The following is a 25,674-nucleotide window of genomic DNA, read 5'->3' as shown; positions in this document are numbered from 1 at the left end:
TGTCAGGTTTTACATGTAGGCTCTTTCTTCTTTCTGCCTATGTGGTTTTTCCCTGACCCTTCAATACCAAACTTCACTACCATATACCTAATACAATATCGCCTGGTAGCGTGTCTGACATGGAAACAGGCAGATACTCCTTGTATCACTTCCCACTCTCCCCTGCTATCTCTTTCTTCTTCTTAGAAATAATAGCATGTCGGAGGCCAAAGTAGATTGAGTCGTTGGTCACGCGGGGGGAGCGGGCTTCGGGGGCCCCCCCGATAAAAAAAAAAAAAAAAAAAAAAAAAAGTTCGACTCCTTAGATGTATGGTCAGCAGTTCAGAGGGTTCGATTCCTGGTCGACCCGGAGATTTTAGTCGCATTTGGTTTATTTCTCTGGGTCCAGGACTGGGAGGCTCTGTTAGCCTTAATACGCACCAGCACACAACACATCACACTACCGACTATTACAAAGACGTGTAAGCCTTCATATAGGATCGGCGTCAGAAAGGCAACCCGGCTGTACAGCTGGGCCAAATCCACAGTGTGTGTGTGTGTGTGCTGACCCCACAGTAAAATATATATATAAAACAAGGCAAGGAAAAAGGAAGGACATACATTTCCCTGCCAATTATTAGATAACTCCTGGAATCATCGCTTATGTAAGTACACCGATGCTTAGAGATAAGATATACTTCACTACCGGTAAGTACTATTTGATCTAACAAAAAGCTATGTACATCATAATCATCATCATCATCATCATATTATTATTATTATTATTATTATTATTATTATTATTATTATTATTATTATTATTATATCATCGGCGACAAATCTCGAAGACATCTCAGGTATTATGAACGTCTCCGAGGACCACTTATCGCCAGCGTTGACAGTTTCCGGGACGCGGCGCTGTGATGATGAACACTGTGCTGTTTGAATAGAGGAGAGGGTTCTCGGTAACATTATCTCACTCGTAATGAACAGTCACGCTTCTCCATGTTTGCGCTCAGAGACAAAGAGGCGACATCAACAAACAGAATACATTTACGACACACTTGCTGAGGCAATTTCTGATGTTACGGAATGACACATGTAATGCATAATCTATTTCACAGGGAGAGCCGAATGACATTCTTGAACGCTAAAATGCAGTGCATGCAGTTCCTTTGATGATTTAGCCAATATCGTCCTGTTGACTGGGAAAAGCAATTAATGCAAGGAAGAGCGCAAGGTAATGCCATCTTTTTATCATTAACATAATTAAGAATAAGAACTCATGAAAGCGTGTTAACTGCAGCGCGCTGTGGAGAACTGAGAGGGTTAAGCAATTCGGTGTATACAAACAGTTTTGTCTAGCAGAGAGATTCCGACGATCCATTAAAAGCATCGCATCCCCATCCAACGGACACAAAAGGGTCCAGCCATATACCAGCATTAGCATTCAACAAACATCGATAAGACTACTAAAGGTTAAAAACACCGTTCAACCGCTGAAAAGACTGCTGAAGGCTACCAGCACCAGTTGAACAGAGGCTCGACATCCTTTTCACACAGATCATCCTGGTGTCTCAGTTGATGTCAGTTAAAGGCGTAATCTCCCCATCAGACACATAGATGTTAGATGAAGTCAAAACATCCCTACACCAAAATGCTAGTTGAAGGCTTAACATAGTTATTTATTGATAGATTCTGTCATAGAAGGTAATTTGACGCCACAAACTGTTTACTCATACTGAGAAATTTCAAGGGTCCACTAAAGATTTCGCGCACCCATTCCACAGACACCATTCTCATTCTGCTCACATCAAAGAGGCCAGAGAAGAGCACGAGGTCTTCATCGAGCACATAGTAAAGGGCCGTCTAGAGGCTTAATATCTTCTGTCCAAGAAATACCCCGGTGTCTGCTAATTGTTGCACTTGGCATACAATTAATGTCAACATCGCACGGTTGTGCTGAATTGATTTCTGCCAGAAAATAAGGTTAGAATCAAACAAGTCACAACAATATATTCATATTCAATATTTCATTTTTCATACAGTTCCATCATTCATCCACTCAATCATGAATGTTTCTTCATTCATTCATGCACGAGAAAAATTCAGTCATGAAATCATTCACTCACCAATTGATATAGGCACTCGGTCATTCTTTCAGTCATTCAATTCATTCAAAATGGATGTTGTCAAGTGTACGATAACTCTTTAAAGACTGATGAGACAATGAAGCAATAATAGAACTTAGAGATGGTAAGATACATGTTTGCCCTATACTACATGACTCTGTTAACGTATAGGACAAAATAAGCACGCTTTAAAGAAAAAACTACAATTTAGAAATTAGATTTAAATAGTTAATAAGTTTAATTGTAATGTTTAATGTTGTAATAGAGAGAAGAACGCGTGTATCAACACACATTTTGGATTACTGTAAATGATTACTCGTCAGTTTCAGATGATCCAAAACTGGGGGATTCTAATTAAACAAGCCGCAATATATTATAAACTGCATGACCATCTCTCTTAGTATTCCAGTCGTTGAGGTTACTTTCCCAGACACTAGTTGGTTGAAACAGTACTAGCAGCATCTCCATTTGCATTTCACTTCCAACGCTGCTTGTCGACACGATCAGCTCAAGCGCATACTGCTACTTTCGTTCAGTTTTTATTTTAATCGTAACTTTAGATGCATTCACATTCAATTCTTAATATAGATCACATGTTCTAACTAAAAGTTACGTTTTTGGAATTTAATAAAGTAATTTACTCACGGACGATTCATCATATCTTCTTCCAATGTATTCGTTACTTTCTCATAATTCTTGTTCCGCAGCATACTATTCCCACAAATAATTTAAAATACAAAACCAGTGTGCTGCACTTACAGGTATGCTTCGAGCTCTAATTTGGCACCTACAGGTGTATGCTACTCATTCGTTTTCTTTCTCCTGATTACCTTGATCTTATCTACTTTGTCTCTCTAGTAAATCACCACGTAAGTTTACCTTTTGCTAGCGTCTGCTTACAAGTCATTTACGACTTTCTGAAAGACTGATGATCAATTCATTAATTTCATTTGCCTTCAGTTCTATTTCAGTATACTGAACATTTTCGCTTTTGAAACCCTAAGTGTTGTCAACTGTTCACTAACTGTCAAAATTATTTTGCAACTCTACAAACAGTAAAATGATATGACATTCATCAGTTAAAGATCTTCGCTTCATACGTGCTGGCATAAATATTATTATTCTTGAGAATTACGTCCAGCAGTCAAAAATGTTCTGTAGTTATCACAATAAAACTCTTAATTAATGCAGTGATTTGTGACTATTTAGAGCCATTTCATCAGGACGACCTTAAGTGGGTTAAATATAAACACAGGCTTATCCTCAATAATATTGGGTAGACACTATAGAATGTTCTACCGGTTGCATTCTATAATCATTTCACACGGATGGTAGATGAATTACTGATAAAAATATAGATGAAATGCATAAATTTAACCACGTATTTTCTTGAAGTAACAACATCTGTTACAGTGGCATCTGTTCTGTAATATGTATTCAGATATAATTCAAGACAGAATCTGCAAGAAAGAGGTCGTGATATTCAGAATGGTAACAAAACAGAACTTGCCTGCAGTCTGAAGAGAAATCACGGAAAAGGTATTTCGGGAATGGTTACGTTAAAAATCGAAAAGAGAGAAAGAAAAAAAGAGAGTATGATTGAGTGTGTGCGATGGGGAGGGGAGAGGATGCACAACAACGAAGTTAAAGACACGAGAGTGAAAATAACTAATAATTAATACAGTAACAGGTGCACACAGGTTATAAAAATATGCCACATACCCTAAAGTGAAACATCTAGCAGTGAGGAGAGTACGAATTCGAAAAAGCCGAAAAGAAGAAATAACAATAGTGAAGGCTAGGAAAATCTTTAGCGATTGGCAACCAAGTATTGTTTAACTGATGGCCAGAGTCCCTGCTGAAATTATTATGTTTAAGTATTTCCAGTGCTACCTATATAATCATAATCATAGACCTACAGTGTTTTGTATGGGTAAGAGGTCGAATATATTAGAACAGGACATCATGAAACGACGATAGGACGTACTCAGCTATTGCTGACTTGTCTGGCTAGTTGAGACATATTTCTTTGGTGTTCCTTGATAAGAGTACCAAAGGTCCAGCATGTTTGGCCTATGTATACATTGCCGCAAGTACAGAGAATTTCGTATACCCCAGAGTGTTATTACAAAATCATATCCTTAACTCGTACCACCTCCCATTTCTCATTAGTCCCCTTATCACTTCAGATTTATTTATTTTTTACACTCATCATTATACCAAAGGTTTGGTTATTTTTCCGTTTTCCTACAACAATTTTGCTGTCAGCTATTACTATTGCTCTTTACACCATTTCTATTGCTTCATCCATGTCTTTATTCTGTATTATAATTTCATAGCTTCAAAATTCCAAACGTCTCCTATCTAAAATACTCCCTAATTGATATATATACCATAATTTACCAAATGTTTCCGCCACGAACCTGCTACGCACGCGTAGCAGGGGGAGAGGTGATACTCCCACGTGGCGCGTCCCTGGTGGCGGATAGGGGGGTCCTAACCGGCTTGCCGGCGGACTTGAGGGAAATAAAATACCTCTCGCGGACCAAACACACACACCCTGTGGGTGGGGGAGGCTGACGAATAATACACCCACGCTATGCCCTGCCTGTCGCGAGAGGCGACTAAAAGGGGCGACCAAGGGTTGATTGTATTAGAACCATGAAACTACTTGTGATTAGTACCACCACGCGGAGAACACCAAGGGTTGCTTTTACTTGTGCGTAGTACCACTACATTGGGTACGAAATTGGTTTGTGATTAGTAGCACACAGGAGCACCGTGCGGCGGCTTTTGCAGTACCTGTGATTAGTACCACCATATGAGCAGGACCATGGGATGATAGCTACCATGGTTCTGCCTTGCCTATGATTAGTACCCACTATATGAGGAACACCACGGGATAGGGAAAGGTCCCTGTGGTTAGTACTGTTATGTGATGAACACCCTTGGTTTGCGTTGCCTGTAAATGGCGCCGCAAAGTGAGAAAAACATAGGTCTGTATTCAATGTCGGATTTCATAAGCTCTGAGTAGTACACTAGTGTGTGGAATACCGCAAGTCTCTGCTACTTTTGATTAGTACCGCAACAGAGCAAATACCATGGTTCTACTTTGCTAGCGATCAGTACCGTTATGAGGGGCCGATAACTTCGATTTAGGACGCCCTGTTGATTGCACGCATAATCGATTGTGTTATGCTATAGCAGTAGTACCTTGGTCAGTAATACTATTTTGTCACGTCAGTTTCTGTGAATGTAAGACCTTGCGGGTTGCATCCACTGATTTTTTTTTTTTTTTTGCTATTGACTTTACGTCGCACCGACACAGATAGGTCTTATGGCGACGATGGGACAGCAAAGGAAAGGAAGGAAGGAAGGAAGGAAGGAAGGAAGGAAGGAAGGAAGGAAGGAAGGAAGGAAGCGCCCGTGGCCTTAATTATGGTACAGCCCCAGCATTTGCCTGGTGTGAAAATGGGAAACCACGGAAAACCATCTTCAGGGCTGCCGACAGTGGGATTTGAACCCACTATCTCCCGAATACTGGATACTGGCCGCACTTAAGCGACTGCAGCTATCGAGCTCGGTACTGATTGTTTTAAATTCATGTCCATCCATTCATTCTTCGTTCTCACGCTTTTGAATTCTGGTCAGTGGAGAATTTTAGACTTTTAATATGTCATTCCATTTTGTCTCATTTCATACCATTAGGGGCCGATGACCTAGATGTTAGGCCCCTTTAAACAACAATCATCAATCAATCATCAATCAAATGTTTCCGAACGTTGAAAATGAAATTGCGTATTGGCTTTTAGCACAGGGAGTGTCCGAGGGCATGTTCGGCTCGCCAGATGCAGGTCTTTTGATATGTCGCCTGCAGGCGACCTGCAGGTCGTGATGAGAATGAAATGATGATTAAGACGACACATACACCCAGCCCCCGTGCCAGCGAAATTAACCATTTATGGTTGAAATTTCCGACCCTGCTGAGAATCGAACCCGGAACCCTTGTGACCAAAGGCCATCACGCTAACCATTTAGCCATGGAGCCGGACTTTCCTAACATTAGTAACCTGTTGTTTTTCCTTTTATTTTCCTTCACTTCTCAGCAACCGAGTAACAACTGGGAAATTATGAGATGCTACTCAATTCTTAACTTCATGCTTTGAATACAATTCAGAGACTCTCTACATGCGATAGCTAGATCGATAGTACTGCCTCCTGTTTCATCCCCCGACCACCAACTATTCAGTATGAATGCACACTTTTCTAATAGTTTTTCTGAACTCCTGTTGAAGTCCACGTCTTGACTTCTTGTTCCCTTCATTAATATTCTGTCGATTTCATCCATCCTTGCATTAATACCTCTCATCAGAATTATCCCCGCTTCTTCATTCTTTAATCTGACATGGTTTCACTAGAGTATAACGAATGCAATAAACATATGGTGCCTACCGGTAGACCTACCTCTTTTACACGCTATCAGACAGAATCCACACACTACATTCAGTTTTCAACAGAGATATCGTCTCTTTCCGTCGCTACCGCGGCTTAAACCATTGTACTAGATAGGAAATGCACTTGTCTAGTGGTTGGAATCGAGTCTTCAATGAATTTAGCATTTTTATTTTTCAATCTTAAGCTCACCATAACATGTCTCTAAGTTTCTCTTTCGAATATTTCTTGTTGTTGAATTATTTCGGCGACAATGTTATTACTGTATTTTAATTCACAATCGTTTTAGGCTTGTGAAGCAGCTCAAACTGGGGATGAAAGACTATCCCGAGACAACAGATTCTAAACCAGATACTGGCAGTCGAAGTTTCAAAAACCAAGCAAGCTTGTTGTTTTAATTGACTGTTGATACTGTGATCATATCCACGGTACCTCTTGTTTTACATGGAATCTGAACCATGCTTTTAATATTTCTAGACAACATTTACTTAAAAACAAGGACATAAACATGAAAACAACTGTAGTTATAACAAAAGAGGACTGCATTGCTTAAACATATACAGGTAATGTGAGTTGAAGGAATAGTTCATGTAGCTTTAGTTTATCATGAAAATGCGCAGCCTAGTACGACGACGTTAGTGAGAAAGCGCGTGTGATGACCTCGCAATTCCAGTTACGACGCACAGTACAATAGTAGACCACAAAGAAGAGGTTACAGCGCAAAGTAGATCCTTTTGTACAGCTGCAAGGAGATGGTAAGTGGGAAGGGGTGGAGAGGACGGGAGAGCGAACAAGAATTAGGTCAAGTGGCTTCTCAGCGGCAGACAGCCTCTGGGTTCGACATTTGCGCCAGACGTCATCATACATCACAAATGTATTCGAAGAATGTGAATATCCAGCAGGTCGACAGCCAAGTCTGTGACAACCAGGTCCTCCTCCACATTCTATTGACAAGAACAGGTCATTCGCAGGATTAAGATTTCACCTTGGATACAACGAAAACTGGCGAATATTGACGAGTAAAATATTCTTCCTCATCCGTCGACCAGTGAAGTTTCACATATACAATACGAAACACCTTCCGTCATCAGCCCCGTGAAAAGAAGAAGATATTTTAGATCCTATTAATTAACATTACGGTTTTTTCAGAGACTCCGAGGAGCTGGAATTTTATCCCACAGGATTTAATTTACGAGCCTATAAATCTACTGATACGATGCTCGTGTATTTGAGCACCATCAGATACCACCAGACTGAGCCGGGATAGAACCCGCCAACTTCGGTTTAGAATGCCAGCGCTCTACCGTCTGAGCCATTCAGGTCGGCTATCATGAGATATAAAACATTGTCATATTTTCACATTCGCTTTTTAGCGCGTCAATACAGTAGGCCTAAGTTACATAAAAAAACAATTATTTCTGTCGCTCTAGTTTAAGCATTAAAAAAATTATGGAATTATAGGATGGACGGAAAGTACTAGGCACACTGTCTCTCTTAATCATTTTAATGCTTTCTACATATTTTTATGAGATAACACTAAGGTATCAGCTCAGGGCTTAACGTCTCCATGCGACGTAAACATCATCAACAGTGCCATACGCCCCCACTCCATATGCGGAGAGGTTTGGAACTGAACCCAGGCTTTTGGCACGCAATCTAATGGTTGTATACCATACCACTATCTCTTCTATGCTGCCGGCCAAGATTCTGGTGATGAAACATTCTTCTCCACAACGGGACTTGAACCAAATCTGACGCCTAAACGATCATGGTCACCATGTAGGTAAGGGTTATTCTGCCCGAAGGCAGGTCCGAACCTCCGCAGAGGTGTTCCTGAATGGCGGTAGGGTGGCCAGTTCCATTCCGCTCCTCCATTCCCTTACCCCCCCCCCCAACAGCGCGTGGCAACCCATCCAACTCCTGACCACGCCCAATGTTGCTTAACTTCGGAGATCTCACGGGATCCGGTGTTTCAACACGGCTACGGCCGTTGGCGTCACAATGTAGGCATAGCTAATTTCAAGAAGCATAAGAAATCGAAGGTTCAGAGCAATACGTAAATAGTATACTTCAAATGTTTGTATGAAAGCACATTAAGGGTTAGTGTACATCAAAAATCACCACGGAGACTTATGGCTGTCAGCGTTCTAGGCAATACTGACTAAGTCTCCATGATGATTTCTGACACTTTAATGTAACATCTGAAAAATGCTAGTTACGTTAGTGCTGCTCTGAACCGTCGAAATGTGGATGCTTCTTGAGTTTATATTCCCCCACTCTGGAGTAGTGCTTGCGTGTGTGTGACTGAGGAGTCAGCGCTCCTCGAAGAAGCGCACACAGTAAATTGCAATCAGCAACAAACGTCTTTCACTATAAATAGAAGTGTGTGGTCTTGCGGAAGCTGATCTAGTCCCCATTTTAGCTGACAATGACACTCCACTTCCTGAGCTTCTTGAAAATGTATTTTAGGAGCTGACCGCCAACATTTCCTGGAGAGTAAGTGTTCGGCACGCAGTTTAGCACCCGATATCCTTTCTGAGGAGAATATGAATTCTCACTAGGTGATTTCCTAAGACTCCTGGAATTTGTTTATACCACATTTTTTAAGAAGTTGTTTCGAACATTTCATTTTGTAATAACAAGCAAGCGTTAAGCCAAACAATTCACTCCATTTTTTGTCAGTCACGATAGAAAGTTAATTCTTCCTTTGCTTAGTCGATATGTCCATTTTTGTGGTGTACATTCCTGTATAGCTCTAAACAATTTCAGTACAGAAATTAAAAAGGAGGTCCCAGAAATTGAGGTAGTGTATCATTCCAAAATTACTCTAATGAAACGTCGAAAATATCGAGGAGATTTGCGTTCTAGGGTAGTCTCTCCCGAGTATTGAAATTCGATCCTCGCATCTCTGAAAAGTTCGGATTCCCATTCTTATTTAACTGAAAGAACGAACCCTCTCGAATTACCTCTTAAAATATCGTGTGTGTGCTCCTTAGATCATTTTATTATTCACTTTATTTTAGGGATGTATCTCACGAAAGGTCCGCCTCTGTGGTGTAGTGGTTAGCGTGATTAGCTGCCACCCCCGGAGGTCCGGGTTCGATTCCCGGCTCTGCCACGAAAATGTAAAAAAAAGTGGTACGAGGGCTGGACCGGGGTCCACTCAGCCTCGGGAGGTCAACTGAGTAGAGGTGGGTTCGATTCCCACCTCAGCCATCCTCGAAGTGGTTTTCCGTGGTTTCCCCACTTCTCCTCCAGGCGAATGCCGGGATGCTAATTTAAGGCTACGGCCGCTTCCTTCCCTCTTCCTTGTCTATCCCTTCCAATCTTCCCATCCCTCCTCAAGGCCCCTGTTCAGCATAGCAGGTGAGGCCGCCTGGGCGAGGTACTGGTCATTCTCCCCAGTTGTACCCCCCGACCAAGAGTCTGAATCTCCAGGACACTGCCCTTAAGGCGGTAGAGGTGGGATCCCTCGCTGAGTCCGAGGGAAAAGCCGAACCTGGAGGGTAAACAGATGATGATGATGATGATCTCACGAAAGGATTCAACAACAAACAAATTATAATAATATAATTAATGTCGTAGGTTTTGCAACCCATTAGTTATTCACAAGGTTTTTCGGAGACGCCGAGGTGCTGAATTTTTGTGCAGCAGGACATCTCCAAATACAACTGAGCGGTGATCGAACCAGCCAACTTGTCCTGAGAAGGCCAGCGCTCTAACATTTGAGGTATTCAGCCTGGTAAATGAGTTATTTTAGTTTCATCCTGTATCAGCAACATACTTTGTTCCGGATTAGAATAAGGACCATGTCCAAGAAAATTATTCAGTAACACAGCATAGAATTCGAAAAGGGATCTTTGACAGGAGTTTTCATTAACAATTATTTTAGTGAAAGAAAGTTGGCTATAATTGCTTGGGATTTCAACTCAAGACCTCCCGATTGCTACTGATTTTAGCAGTGGGTTAAATAACAAGAGAATAGTAATTTATTCAAAATAGATTATTGTGAATTCCGATCTGATATTTTACATATCTACAACACATTTTATCAGCATACGGGAGTATATGATAATTAACAACGTATAACTTTTCGTTGTTGTACCTGTGTACCGACAAAGTCTGTTTTCTTTTTCACATAAAATCACATTCTGGTACTCCCGGCGATTAAGGAATAAAATATACCAAGCTGAAATTTACCGTTTTTAAACTGGTAAACGAGGCTACGGTAATAATACGAATACATCATATAGCCCAATAGTACACATCGTATTGCTCGTATGATTGCGGCGATGCTGGGATGAAAAATAAATTTTTGGCCAGGTGAAAACCCGAAGAGTTCAAACGGCGAGAAGACGAAGACACAGTTTTGTTACTGCCTGTCTTATCTATCTATTTTAATTCAGGATGACCCAGCAGACGTGTCACCTGATTTTAGACAGAATATTGTTATACCTATTCTCAAGAAATCAGGTGCCGAGAAGTGTGAAAACTACCGCACAATTAGTTTATTATCTCACGCCTACAACATTTTAACACGTATTATTTAAAGAAGAATGGAAAGACAAGTTGAAGCTGAGTTGGGAGAAGATCAATTTGGCTTCAGAAGGAATGTAGAAACACATGAAGCAATCCTCACTTTATGTCTGATCTTAGAGGATCGAATTAAGAGAGTAAGCCCACGTAAATGTAGAAAAGACATTCGATCATGTTGACTGAACCAAGCTATTTAAGATTCTGAAGGTGATCAGGATCAGATACGAGAATCTATGAAGTCTATGAAAACGCAGCAGCAATCTAGAAAGGAGTGAAGCAAGGTTGAAGTTTGTCTCCTCTATTTTTCAATGTTCATATATAAAAGGCGATTAAGGATATCAAAGAGGAATTTGGAAAAGGAATCACAATCCAAGGAGAAGTAATCAAAACCCTGGGATTTGCCGATGGTACTGTTTATTTTTATATTTTTATCTGAGTCTGCAGAAGATATGGAGAAATTGCTGAATGGTATGGACACAGTCTTGCAGAAGGAGTACAAGATGGATATAAATATATCCAAAACAAAAGTAATGGAGTGCAGTCGAACTAAGTTAGGTGCTGCAGGAAATATTAGATTAGAAAATAAAGTCTTAACGGAAGTAGATGAATTTTGTTACTTGGGTATTAGAATAACTAATGTTGGCAGAAGTAAGGAGGACATAAAATGCAGACTAGCACAAACAATGAAGGCCTCCCTTAAGAAAATAAATTTGCTCACTTCGAACATTCATATGGGAATTAGAAAGACGTTTCTGAAGACTTTAGTCTGGAGCATGGCATTGTATGGAAGTGAAACAGACGATAACTAGCTCAGAAGGAAAGAAAATAGACGCTTTTGTAATGTGACGTTGCAGAAGAATGGCAAAGGCGAGATGGGTAGGTCGAATCACGAATGAAGATACTGAATCGAATTGGTGAGAGGAGAACCATTTGACTAAATTTGGCGAGAAGAAGAGATAGAATGATAGGACTCATCTGAAGACACCGAGGACTTGTTCAGTTGGTTTTTGAGGGAAGTGGAGACAGTAAGAACGGCAGCGTCAAGGTATGAACATGACAAACAAAACAGAGCAGATGTGTGATGTGGTAGTTACGCAGAAATGAAAAAGTTATCACAGGACAGGATGGCATGAAGGGCTGCATTAAACCAGTCTATGGGCTGATGACCCAAACAACAACGGCCAAGTTAGTAACACACACACGCACACATACACACACACACACACACACACACACATTTATACAATGAGAATGGATGACAACAGTAGTTCCCTAAGCAGTGGCTATTTATAAAGTCTCTGTCTTCATCCAGGTTGTCCAGCTTGCTAGCATTACCTGAGACGGGCGATAATTCTGATTGAGAGGCCTCACTTCACTTCGCACGCTCACTCCCTTCACACAACAGCTGCACGCAGACACGTTCGAACACACAGTCTCTTCGCAAACACGGCGCACGACGACTATTCCTTGGCTCGACTCCAGAGAAGGTCCGTCACTCACACAGTCACTTAACGTGGCCGCTCCACACAATGAACTATGAACACTGACAATTAAACAGCGGTCAAGTAACAGCAAAAACTCAACGTGTTCACCAGCACTACAATGTTATTCACAACAACAACAACAACAATTTAAACAATGCTCCACTCCGTACTCCATTCAACAACACTCCAACACGACGATACCACACCAACTCCCTATTCGCGGCGATCCCGCCTTTATATCGCCGGTGGTGTAGTTCCAGGCTTTTCGGGGTGCGGCCGGAAAACATTCTGTTTTCGCCTTCCAGAAGATCTAAGAGAAACAAGACGAAGATAACAATAAGGATAGAGACCGTTACTAAGCCTTCCAGCTATGAGCTCCCACCTGACTCACTAGTTCCTTCCAGGAAATACCGAAGGGAGCTACAGACAGAGGGCTACATGTAACAGTATGCAGATGGTAATCCAATAAAATCATTCCAGTATATAACTACACAACATAATGTCTATCTATCTTCCCCTTTACGTTAGGCCACAACAACGGAGACTTATGACTAATTTCTTGATTACTAATCTTAATCTCTGCAAACTATCAGAAGAGAGAATGACGCTAATTACGCTGACTATGCTGATTTTGAGTTAAGAAACAATTATTTCACTTGAAAACCACTTCGTTTATTAGGTAGTGTCTAGTACATTTAGTACATGCCAACATGCCTGCTAGTGAGTCAGCTGGAGGGCATAGTGACGACATCTCCCGTCTATTCTTCTCTTCGTCTTGTTTCTCTTTTATCTTAGAGATGTTCAGTACACACTGACACCAATAGGAATCGAAGTCACAGCATTCCGATTTAGTGTCCGATGCACTATCGAATGAGGTAAGGTGGCCTAGGCCATTCTTGTTCTGTTGACAGGGATCTGAACTATAGGCCTGGCACTACAGCCAGCGCAAACGTAGATTATACACTAGTCACCCGCTGTGGATTAACCCACAACCCACAAGATGAAAGTAAATTTCACAATGTACGGAATGTTTCAAGAGCAGCAGTAAATATTTAAACGAGGTGATGATGATGATGATGATGATGATGATGATGATGATGCTTGTTGTTTAAAGGGGCCTAAAATCTAGGGCATCGGTCCCTAATGGTACGAAATGAGACGAAATGCAATGGCAATCTCAAAGTAAAAAATTCATCCACTGACCAGAAATCAACACGTGATGATGAATGAATGGCTGAATATGAATTTAAGACAATCAGTGGATCCTACCCGCAATGCCTCACCTTCCCAGAAACAATATTACTGACCAAGGGACTGCTTCCAAAGCACAATCCTGAATAGAAGATGTTTGTTGTCTAAAGGGGTTCAATATCAAAGTCAACGGTCCCTCATAATTGCACTTATCGCTAGTAAAGTAGAACCATGGTATTTCTCAAGTTGCGGTACTAATCAAAGGATATTTCACAAGATCTGTTGTTTGAATGAATTTTTTAATTTCCTGCACTTCATCTTAGAAAAGATTAAGTATTTTTCCTTTTCTCCCAGTTTAGTTAATTTGTGTGTGTAATCACTCACTTCAAGAATTTTGTATTATATGTCTCTAGTATTTAAGGTAACTAGTTCTGCTGCTACTAATTACAAACCTATTGTGTTCCTAACATGGTGGTACTACTCGCAAGTAAAGGCGACCCATGGCTTTCCCCGCGTGATGGTACTAATCACAAATAGTTTCATGGTTCTAATTCAATCATCCCTTGGTCGCCCCTTTTAGTCGCCTCTTACGACAGGCAGGGGATACCGTGGGTGTACTCTTCGTCTGCGTTCCCCACCCACAGGGGGTATATTTAACAGAGGCAGTAGTATGGATTTTATGCTTAACATACGAACAGCTGTAATTCCACAACTCCATATTTGACATAATAGTGTTTATATGACCTCTTTTTTTTTACTCGAAATAGTTCACGCTACTGCCTCCCGACATATATACTATTCCTCCCAAAATATCTTATATTCATTGGATAGGATCGCCAGGTTTCGCAGGCATGGAATGTACGCATTAAACAATTCATACCTTCCTCTCTGGCCTTTGCTGACGGGACCTAGTGTTTACAGTGCACTAAGTCTTCTGGTATAGGCTAGAGCAATTTTGTTACTTTTATTGATCTAACTCTGTCTTATCCTTGGCTTTGACAATATGAAAGTGACTGGGGTATGAGCGATGCTAGTAATGCCATTCCTTGTTATGATTGGTGTGAAAATATTGCTCATAGGGTCGGTTTTTGCGTGCATTTCAGTGGGCTTGGCAGACTGATATGTAATAGCAACTTCTGGCTCGTGAGGAAAGCAATGAGAAACTAACGCACTCCTCATTTCCATAGTACGCCTCTTCAGTGATGCCTAGGCCATCTATGACAGCTGATGGCGGAGCTGTTGAGGATCCAACCAGCCTTCGGGCTGAGAACTGAACAAACATACATACATACATACATACATACATACATACATACATACATACATACATACATACATACACCTTCCTCTCAAATATCGTCGCTGCCGGGACAAAACCTCCTATGTGAAATATCTTAGCTTAGAACTTTGGCCGATAAAGTGTTGTCATCTAAGGTGCAATATTGTGTGAATATTATCAAGGCATTGTGGCTCTTCATAATGTATGTGCTGCAGGTCAGTATATCTCCAAAATATTATCACATGGGCGGTTTTGTCCCGGCAACGACGATATACTGTATGTACTATCACTGTCACTTCAAAGATGCATTTAAAAGTATGAACGAAAGTATTGCTACGCGCTCATGTGACTGCCAGCCCTCTAGAAGTCTCCCTTCGATATTTCTTGCAAGGGATGAGCAAGGTAGGCTGGGAAGTTCTCGGTCGCCCTGAGGTCATGAAACGGTCTCTCCCTTCGTTCTTTTCATCTCGTATCTCTGTGGATTTTTTGAAAGGTGAATTTAGAACGTTCCTATTCTGAGTAAACCCGAAAGGTACTTTTTGCTTTTGGCTTTACGTCGCACCGACACAGATAGGTCTTATGGCGACGATGGGACAGGAATGGGCTAGGACTGGGAAGGAAGCGGCCGTGGCCTTAATTAAGGTACAGCCCCAGCATTTGTCTGGTGTGAAAATGGGAAACCACGGAAAACCATCTTCAGGGCTGCCGACAGTGGGGTTCGAACCCACCATCTCCCGAATACTGGATACTGGGCGCACCTAGGCGACTGCAGCTACCGAGCTCGGTCCGGAAGGTACTATAACTTAATATATATACAGTATAATAGCAGGCTTGCCGCGAACAGTGTTGTTGTTGTCGTTTAGTGGTGGAATGTTTTGTCGAGCGACATGCGTTGTGAAGCAGTCACGTGCATTGACCTTATAAATGACCAGCCTTGCTTTGAGACGAACCAAGTGTACATTAGTCTGCGATATTATAGTCAATAGGCCTGTGTTCGAATCTGTCTCTTGGAGCTTCTGGGTGAATTGACGGTGGTGTCAGCGAAGAGAAATGTACGACTTCTCGGTCAATATTACGGAAAGATCGCCCGTTCCAGGTAATAACGGCCAGACGGAGACCCTCTGTGAGGAAAAATACATCACGTCTGCACGAATTCACACCATTTTGAATGAAGTAGGCTATTTACTTTCAGTGTAGCTTACCTGAAAACAAGAGAAAGATGTAAATAGCCAGTAATTAGTGGTTATCATTCATCGTCAGATTCAATAAATGGTGCGTGTATGTACATTATATCAATAAACAGTAAGTGTTTTCTTCGATACAGTATGGTATATCTTCAAATTTAAATATATTCCCTGCTGCTTGACAGAAATAACCCGGAAGAGAACTTGTAATTTAAAAAAAAAAATCTGTGTAACGACACATACCTCACGTCTGCACGAATTCACACCACTCTGAATGAAGTAGGTTGTTTACTTTCAGTGTAACGTACCTGAAAACAAGAGAAAGATAGATATCAAGTTAGGAATCGTACATAGAACATAAATATATAGTATATACAACAAAATAAATAACAAGACCCTTAGCAAATAATCAAGACAACTAATTATATTGCTCGACAATAGCAATGTATCCATACTAAATAAGCTAATGTTCTCTATAGGCCTAGTCTATACTATGTAAGAAGATACTGTTTCAGCATATGCTACAAATCCGCATGTCATGGTAGCCATGCGCCATTTTGGCGGAGAAAATTATGTTTCCAGTTCAATTAAAATTCCGCTTTTCCCTCCACGTGACAGATATGCGGGTGTGACGCATCTCGTATATGTGGACTCGGTCCAGTTTTATGGCCGAACTTGTTCTTTTCCGACCTCGACGGTATTAGAGCACTCGAGGCCTAGGGAGTCTCATTTTTACGCCCTTCGTGGCCCTTATCTTCCTTTGGCCGATACTTTCATTTTTCGAAGGGTAGGATCCCTACCATTTATTATCTATGTTCAATATTATACCGAGGATGGTTGCCTAGTTAATACTTCCTCTTCAAACAATAATCACCACCACCAAACAGTAAGTGTACTCGTCTATTACGCTTTTCAGTGTAGGTTGTTGGTTGGTTAGGTATAAATGAAGGACATATTAGGATAAGCACTAACACCAAGTCCCGAAGTCAGAGAGATTATACAAAAGTGGCTAAAATCGAACCTGAGACACACTGAATCGAAGGCCCCTACATTGACTATTCACCAAAAGGTTTGGATCCACATACATACAACGTCAGTATATGTAATAAACACTAGTAGAATCACACATTTTCTGTGTCCAAACTACACTGACCTGTGTGGCAACTCTTCACTTTCAATATTTGAAATGGCAGAAAATCTCGATTATACTGAAGTGAGCTTGGAGAGGGATTCTAACACTCGGCCATTCTGGTACAAAACGTAGATCAACAAAAAATTATATACAGAGACAGACAAAGAGTACTAGGGAGAGCGCGTTATCTCGCGCAGATGAAACAGAACGTGTACTACGCAAGTAGAGCTATTTTAATTGCTTTGACCAACGTTCTGGAAATGAGATAGTAAGTAAGCCCTTTGGCCGATATTAACCACCAAGTAATCCCGAGCTGCATTAACTCCTTTGAATCCAACCCATAATTCTAATTGTACACTTGTAGCTTTGCTTTGCAAATACCAAGTCCGCTCGAACCTGGCGAGAATTAGTTATTAAACAATTGAATGGTTATGGAAACAATGAATTCAGCTCATATTAAGTTAGACACACACCAGGACTTTATCTGCATTCTAGATTTTGCTTTACGTCGTACCGACACAGATTGATTAGTCTTACAGCGACGATGTGATAGGAAAGGAAGGAAGCGACTGTGGCCTTAAGTTAGGTACCATCCCGGCATTTGCCTGGAGTAGAAGTGAGAAGACCGAGCTCGATAGCTGCAGTCGCTTAAGTGCGGCCAGTATCCAGTATTCGGGAGATAGTAGGTTCGAACCCCACTGTCGGCAGCCCTGAAGATGGTTTTCCGTGGTTTCCCATTTTCACACCAGGCAATTCTGGGGCTGTACCTTAAGTAAGGCCACGGACGCTTCCTTCCCACTCCCAGCCCTTCCCTCTCCCATCGTCGCCATAAGACCTATCTGTGTCGGTGCGACGTAAAGCAAAAAAAAAAAAAAAAAAAAAAACTGAGAAGCCACGGTAAACCATTTCGAGGATGGCTGAAGAGAGAATCAAACCCCCCTCTACTCAGTTGACCTCCAGAGATCGAGTTGACCTCGTTCCAGTCCTCGTACCACTTTTCGAATTTTGTGGCAGAGCCAGGAATCGAACCCGGGCCTCCCGGGGTGGCAGCTAATCACACTAACCACTACACCACAGAGGCAGACAAATCATTCTCAGAGCGAGCATGTTTCACTGAGTACGTTTCTCATCACAAGTTGTCCGAATGCGTGACTGGAAATAGTATTTCTATTATAGCGAAAACTTTCTTCATTTTATTAATGTGACTTGGTTTATACTTCCATAACTTCTACAGGTTTTAAAACAGGGTAAACGCGTAATGAGAATAAGGACAATGGCTAGCCGAGGCATTTAAAGACACTTCAAGGTTACCGATGGTACGGTTCGAGCCCACCATCTACTGAATGTATTCACCTACACGACCCGTCAGCATTAGGAGCAGTGTTTGTTGGAAGGAATAACATCCAGCCTTATAATCTGAGTAAGTCCCAGGCATAAACCTTGGGATTGTGGCACTAGAAGAAAATATATTATTATAACAACTAGTTTTTACTGCGACTCCACCAGCATCGACCAGGCTATCAGAATTCAAGTTGTGTAAGCTATCACTAAGTGGAACACAAAAGTTCACCAGTTTTAGCTATTGCAGTGAAATGAATCTTAATAAACCTTGAGTAAATCTTGACTGTCAAAGGTCCGACGAAGACATCTGAGAGATAATACTTCATATGCCAACTAATGTTAAAAATTAGCACCTGTTTTTTGTTAGAGGTTGTTTATTTGTCACTCAATGACGAATTGTCCGGCTCCATGGCTAAATGGTTAGCGTGCTGGCCTTTGGTCACAGGGGTCCCGGGTTCGATTCCCGACAGGGTCGGGAATTTTAACCATCATTGGTTAATTTCTCTGGTACGGGGCTGGGTGTATGTGTTGTCTTCATCATCATTTCATCCTCATCATGACGCGCAGGTCGCCTAAGGGGGTCAAATCGAAAGACTTGCACCTGGCGAGCTAAACATGTCCTCGGACACTCCCGGCACTAAAAGCCATACGCCATTTCATTTCAATGACAAATTACTATATTTTTGAAAATCTACAAGTTAGAATGATATTACTTGTAGTTTATTAATATTAACTATTGTCCACATCGCCTCTTAGTAGAAAAATTATAATTCTGCCTAATCACAGTTTTAAAACAAGGATTCACAAACTAATTTTGTTTACATGGCTGAATGCTTAGAAAAGTGTAGCTATTAAGTTGAGGGCCTCCTTATGCACATATGGTCTCACAGACGTCTTTGTACCGGGCGAGTTGGCCGTGCGCGTAGAGGCGCGCGGCTGTGAGCTTGCATCCGGGAGATAGTAGGTTCGAATCCCACTATCGGCAGCCCTGAAGATGGTTTTCCGTGGTTTCCCATTTTCACACCAGGCAAATGCTGGGGCTGTACCTTAATTAAGGCCACGGCCGCTTCCTTCCAACTCCTAGGCCTTTCCTATCCCATCGTCGCCATAAGACCTATCTGTGTCGGTGCGACGTAAAGCCCCTAGCAAAAAAAAAAAAAAAAAAAAAAAGACTTCTTTGTAGAACTTCTTACACCCGATAATTCTTACATCCTTATTCTTCATTATTATTATTATTATTATTATTATTATATTTCCCCACACCCTGGTAGGGTCGTGGGTGCTTTTCAATTACAGAAAGCACCATTCCGAAGTTATTATGTCATAATATTGTATGTAGCGTGATGAAATACGATGTATGCACTGTATATAAACATGACTACTACTTCGTGACAGGAAGTAGTTGCATAATTTCTCGTGGCTTGAGTGTCAAGAGTAATTTACACAGGTAATGTCTGTTACTGATGGCTGTGATGTCATTAATATACAGGAGTTTTCTGGCGTGGCAAATATTGACGTTTATGATCACACTAGCTTTTGTTACGAACTCCTATAAATTGCGTTAACTAATGTGATCAGTTCAGTGAGTCGTTGTTCATTCACTGTTCACGGTAATAATAATAATTTCGTGTGGCTATTTCTAGCCGAGTGCAACTAGAGCCTTGTAAGGCAGACCCTCCGATGAGGGTAGGCGGCATCTGTCATGTGAAGGTAACTGCGTGTTATTGTGGTGGAGGATAATGTTATGTGTGGTGTGTGAGTTTGCAGGGATGTTGGGGAGAGCACAAACACCCAGCCTCCGAGCCAATGGAATTAACCAATGAAGGTTAAAATCCCCGACCCGGCCGGGAATTGAACCCGGGACCCTCTGAACCGAAGGCCAGTACGCTGACTATTCAGCCAACGAGTCGTGCAATGTTCACGGTGTAAGTTACAATCTACTTCAATCATTTGTGAACTCTAACGAATACCACTTTGTAAAAGGTAAATCCTATCTCCTATAGACTACACCATCGTCCTATTCAGAGGAAGAATAACCAAAGTTGAACTTCTCATCGTTCTCAGCTAGCAGGTAACATTAAATGTGGACTATAATAGACGCTCTGTGGCACTTTCAACGATATCAAGAACATTGTTCACCGAGCTCGATAGCTGCAGTCGCTTAAGTGCGGCCAGTATCCAGTATTCGGAAGATAGTGGGTTCGAGCCCCACTTTCTGCAGCCCACATGATGGTTTTCCGTGGTGTCTCATTTTCACACTAAGCTGTACCTTAAATAAGGCCACGGCCGCTTCCTTCCCACGTCTAGCCCTTCCCTGTCCTATCCTCGCCTATCTGTGTCCGTGCGATATAAAGCAACTTGAAAAAAAACCTGTAGTGCTCGTTACTGCCAATTACAATATATAGGAGCCTGCAAAGGACCGTTCGTCATATTTTCATAAATTAAGCATCTGTTTACAGCTTACGTCAGGACTCATTGCAATTTGTAGTAGACAAGAAATTGGAAGGACACATGTACTATTATTATTATTAAGCACAATGTGGTGTCTCATTTTCACACTAAGCTGTACCTTAAATAAGGCCACGGCCGCTTCCTTCCCACGTCTAGCCCTTCCCTGTCCTATCCTCGCCTATCTGTGTCTGTGCGATATAAAGCAACTTGAAAAAAAACTGTAGTGCTCGTTACTGCCAATTACAATATATAGGAGCCTGCAAAGGACCGTTCGTCATATTTTCATAAATTATTATTATTATTATTAATATTATTATTAAGCACAATGTGCGAACATGACTTGTTAAGTATACTATAATGTACATTAAAAGGAATACTTTCACCAAACTTCCGCAAATGTACTGAGAGGTTGCGTTCTGTTGACAGAGTCCATTAGATGGTAATCGTGAACAGGTCATACCACAGAGTCGGCAGGTACATTTCGGCTCGTTTCAGGTAACTAACCTTTATGATTTCCATTCTTCTTAGGTTTGCTACAGTCAACTTATGGCATGTCAGCTGAATACCATGCGTTACAACTGGGGCGAATTTAAGATTAAATTGTAAATAATTTTATTGGTTTTCCGTGATACTAACTGCACTGGTATGGTTTTGGGAGACGCGGAGGTATCTGAATGTTGTCCCACACAAGTTCTTCAACGTGCCAGTAAATCTACCAGCACGAGACTGAAGTATTTCAGTACCTTCAAATACACCGTATCGAGCCATGATCGAACGGCTCAGAAGGCCAACTCTCTACCGCCTAAGCTGCTCAGCCGACAGTGCCATCTATTGAAGTTTCTGGAGCTTTGCGATCTCATACATAGCTTGGTTGCTGGTGGCACTTTTTCTTGTAAGTGCAGTGTTGAAGTTGAGTCTGTACTTGGAAGACTTTATTCCTATTTAAATGATGGTTCACGTTTTTCAGAGCCGCAACACAACACATTAGTCATCACTTTTGTTTTAGCACTGTTAACAGAGTTGGTTTCTAAGAAAGGCACGAACTCAGTATTTACCCGAGTTAATAAATAAAACATACAAAACAATTTCGGATAACCGGTGTGATGTGATCTCAAACGTCTCTTGAATCCAGTTTTCCATGTGCCGAGTTGAAGTAATCTGTTAGTTCACAATTAGCGAGCGTACCGGCACATTTTATACTTCACGTCATAAATGCATACCTATATACCGAGCGAGTGGGTTGTGCGATTCGGGCCGTGTACCTGTTAACTTACAATCGGGATTTGATGGGTTCTAATCTCACTGTCGCCAGCCCTTAAGATCGATTTTCTGAAGTTTCCCATTTCAACAGAACTCAAATGCTGAGGCAGTGCTTTATTAAATGAATCGGTAGCTTTCTTCTCAGTCCTAGCACTGTCTTATCCCATCATCGGGCCATAAGACCTGTCTCAGTATGACGTGAAACCGATATCAAACAAGAAAAAAAAGCACATATATGAAGAGTGTAAAGTCATTTTCGTCTATCGGAGATCGGTAGGGGAAGTTTTGACGAACATATGAAAACGTATGTATGGGATTAGTTTATGTTTTTATGAGGAACTTTTAGGGACCTTCGTAACTTAAAACTTTGTGCGAGAAGACCTGATACACCCCAAGATCCCAGGAAAAATAGAAAATGTCAGGAGTACGCAAACGTCAACAGTTTTTTCACTCAGTGAGGTATACCGAATCCATGTGTTCAGACACTTGCAAAATCTATACGAAGAAATAATTAAAGTATTTTGGCTATTTAACTTAGAAAACGCTAAAGACTTGGTGCACTTGTTTCTTAATATTACGTAACTAGTTATGGTAAATCGGTAATGCGCATACATAGTTCAATTATTTTCTTTAAACGCATTGCGATTTGTGCGGGCAATGTACACGGGTATACATACATACATACATACATACATACATACATACATACATATCTTTATTACCCACCCTAGTGTACACCATCGGCTTACAGGTAATGAAGCCAGAGCGAAACAAACAAACAAACAAACAAACAAACAAACAAACAAACAAACAAACAATAGGCACTACATCTCTCCTAAAACTACTTAACTAAATTATCTACCTCTACATCTACTCAGTGTCCTCCCATACGTACGCGAATAGGCAACATACGTGCAGGAAGCATACACGGGCAAAGCTTTCCACAGCATATATTCTAAAGGAATTCAATCTTCCACTACAAAATAATGTATACAATTCCTTAAATGTTTGCTGTACCGAAAAGAAGGGAGAACGAAATATAGTAGTAGTAGTAGTAATAGTACGCCAAGACCTATCTCAGGTGAGTAAAGTGTTTACAAAGCACTGTGTCTTCTGGAATGGGCTACAACAAATTAGTTATTTCTTTGGCCTCAGTCAGTCTCATCCTTGACAATTCTGAAATGACTTAGGCATAAGCATTGTTAATAGCATCATTCCTTATGCATCCAGTCGCTGCGATGATTGGTGTGAAAGTACGGCTTGTAGAGTAGATTGATGTATAGCCTATGTAACAGTGGGCGGTTTTCCCGTATGCAACAGAAACTTCTGGCCCGGTGAGTAAAGAAATTCCCCATTTCCCTCAAACGTCATTGCAGAAATGGCTGATATTGGAACTGTTGAAGATCCAGCCAGACTTCCGACTGAGAGCTCATTATTATTATTATTATTATTATTATTATTATTATTATTATTATTATTATTATTATGGTTGCATTTCGTACACCTGTTAGGGTTATCGAGTTCATTTCTTTAATGGATATTCTAACATTATTACTCTATTTGGCTGAAAGCATGCAATGTGTTGCCATCTGTAATCTAGACAAGAGTTCTGCATCCGAGACCAGAGATGTCAACTTCTCCCAAGGGCAAGTGTTCGTGACTTGTATCGGTGGTTCTCGAAGCTGCCCACAGTGGCGGTTCAGAACAATGTCATGAACAACAAGAAGGAAAGTGACGACCAGTACGAGTCGGAAAGCGGCTCGTGTTCTCCTGCACCTAGTTTCATCAGTCTATGTGGGTCATTACTGCCAGAGTAGGCCAGCTGAAGCACTTGTTGATCGACTACTTGAGATGAGACCTACTATTAGCATACGTGGACCACAATGAAAGAGAGAGGACAGCAACTAAGAGAAAACGCCGCAATTTGTACTCTAATTCGCTAAGTTATGTGGTTTCCAAATGCGTTTGTTTAGTATACAATACAAGAGGGTAGATTTCTTGATGTAGTTTTATCTCGATGTGCTGTTACTTCTCCTCAATTCATATAATCGCTGGGAGAGTAAGTCGGTGACCAGAAGCCTTATATCACAAGTACTCTCTGTCTTGTAGAGCATTTGAATCAACACAAATAAGCCGAACCGTGCCACTGGCCTATGTGAAAATACTGGCTACCTCACCCTTCACTGCACTGTACTACAGTTCCATATAAATTAATCGGAACGCGGCAGTAAAGTACACATTTTTTATTTATTTGCATAATACATACCTTGAATACATTCTAACAATTAATATGGCCTTTGTGTTATTTCACACGATTTGGCATTGATTCCACAAGCTCTGAGCACGTACGGTATGTTTCAGTTCATCAACATGAAACCACACTTTAATTAGAGACTCTATATCACGCGTACTTTGGTGGAACAGTCAAGTTTTGCGAGTCTCTTTTCGCAAATAGTCCAGAAGTTTTATATGGGTTTTATGTCAGGTAAGTTCCCTGGCCACTCTAAAATACGAATTTTGTTCTCACTGATTTTTTTTTTCACTTTCTTTGCTGAAAACTCCGTCATCGTCTGCGAACCACTTCAGCTGCTCAGGAACAACTTTTCTTTGCAGTATTTGGATGTACTGGTCAAATTTCATCATCCCTTCAACTGGTACTAAGGGTCCCAGTTCTTCATGTGCGGAACACTCCCAAACACATCTTGTTTTAGAGTCCGCTGCAAATGATGTGAAGTTGTTGCCTCATTATTCGCTCGGCACACATATTGGACTCTCTGCCCCTGCACTCGAAAATAACTCTTAACAAAGAAAAGAACTGTCTTCCAGTGTTCCATTGTCCAGTTCCGATGACTACGTGCCCTCAAAAGACGTTTATTGTGCATTTCTCCTCTTAGAAGGTGTTTCTTTGTAGGTTTTGCAGGTTTTCCTTCCAGCTAACAGAAGTCTACGGCGAACATTAGAAACATGCTGATTCACTCCCCTTTCCCCCAATTCACAAGCCAAGACCACAGCCGTTGGCCTAGGGTTTAATTTTTTTCTTCCGAAGAGAAAACGGTCATCAGATGGAGTTTTCTTTTCTTCTGGCACAGATCCTCGTTTTCTTCGGTGAAATTGATCCAGTTTGTTTGTACCGCTGAATAATTCCATTTGTAGTGCCTACACCGACATCAAATTTAGTAGCTCTTTTTATGTCATAGAAGTATTCTGAGATAATGCTGTAATCTCACTGCGCTTCCTGGGAGTCGTATCCATT

Source organism: Anabrus simplex, chromosome 1 (assembly GCF_040414725.1).
Source record: "Anabrus simplex isolate iqAnaSimp1 chromosome 1, ASM4041472v1, whole genome shotgun sequence".
Taxonomy (NCBI): Eukaryota; Metazoa; Arthropoda; class Insecta; order Orthoptera; family Tettigoniidae; genus Anabrus; species Anabrus simplex.
The sequence above is the reverse complement of the archived record's forward strand: the minus strand, read 5'-3'. Positions refer to the sequence as shown.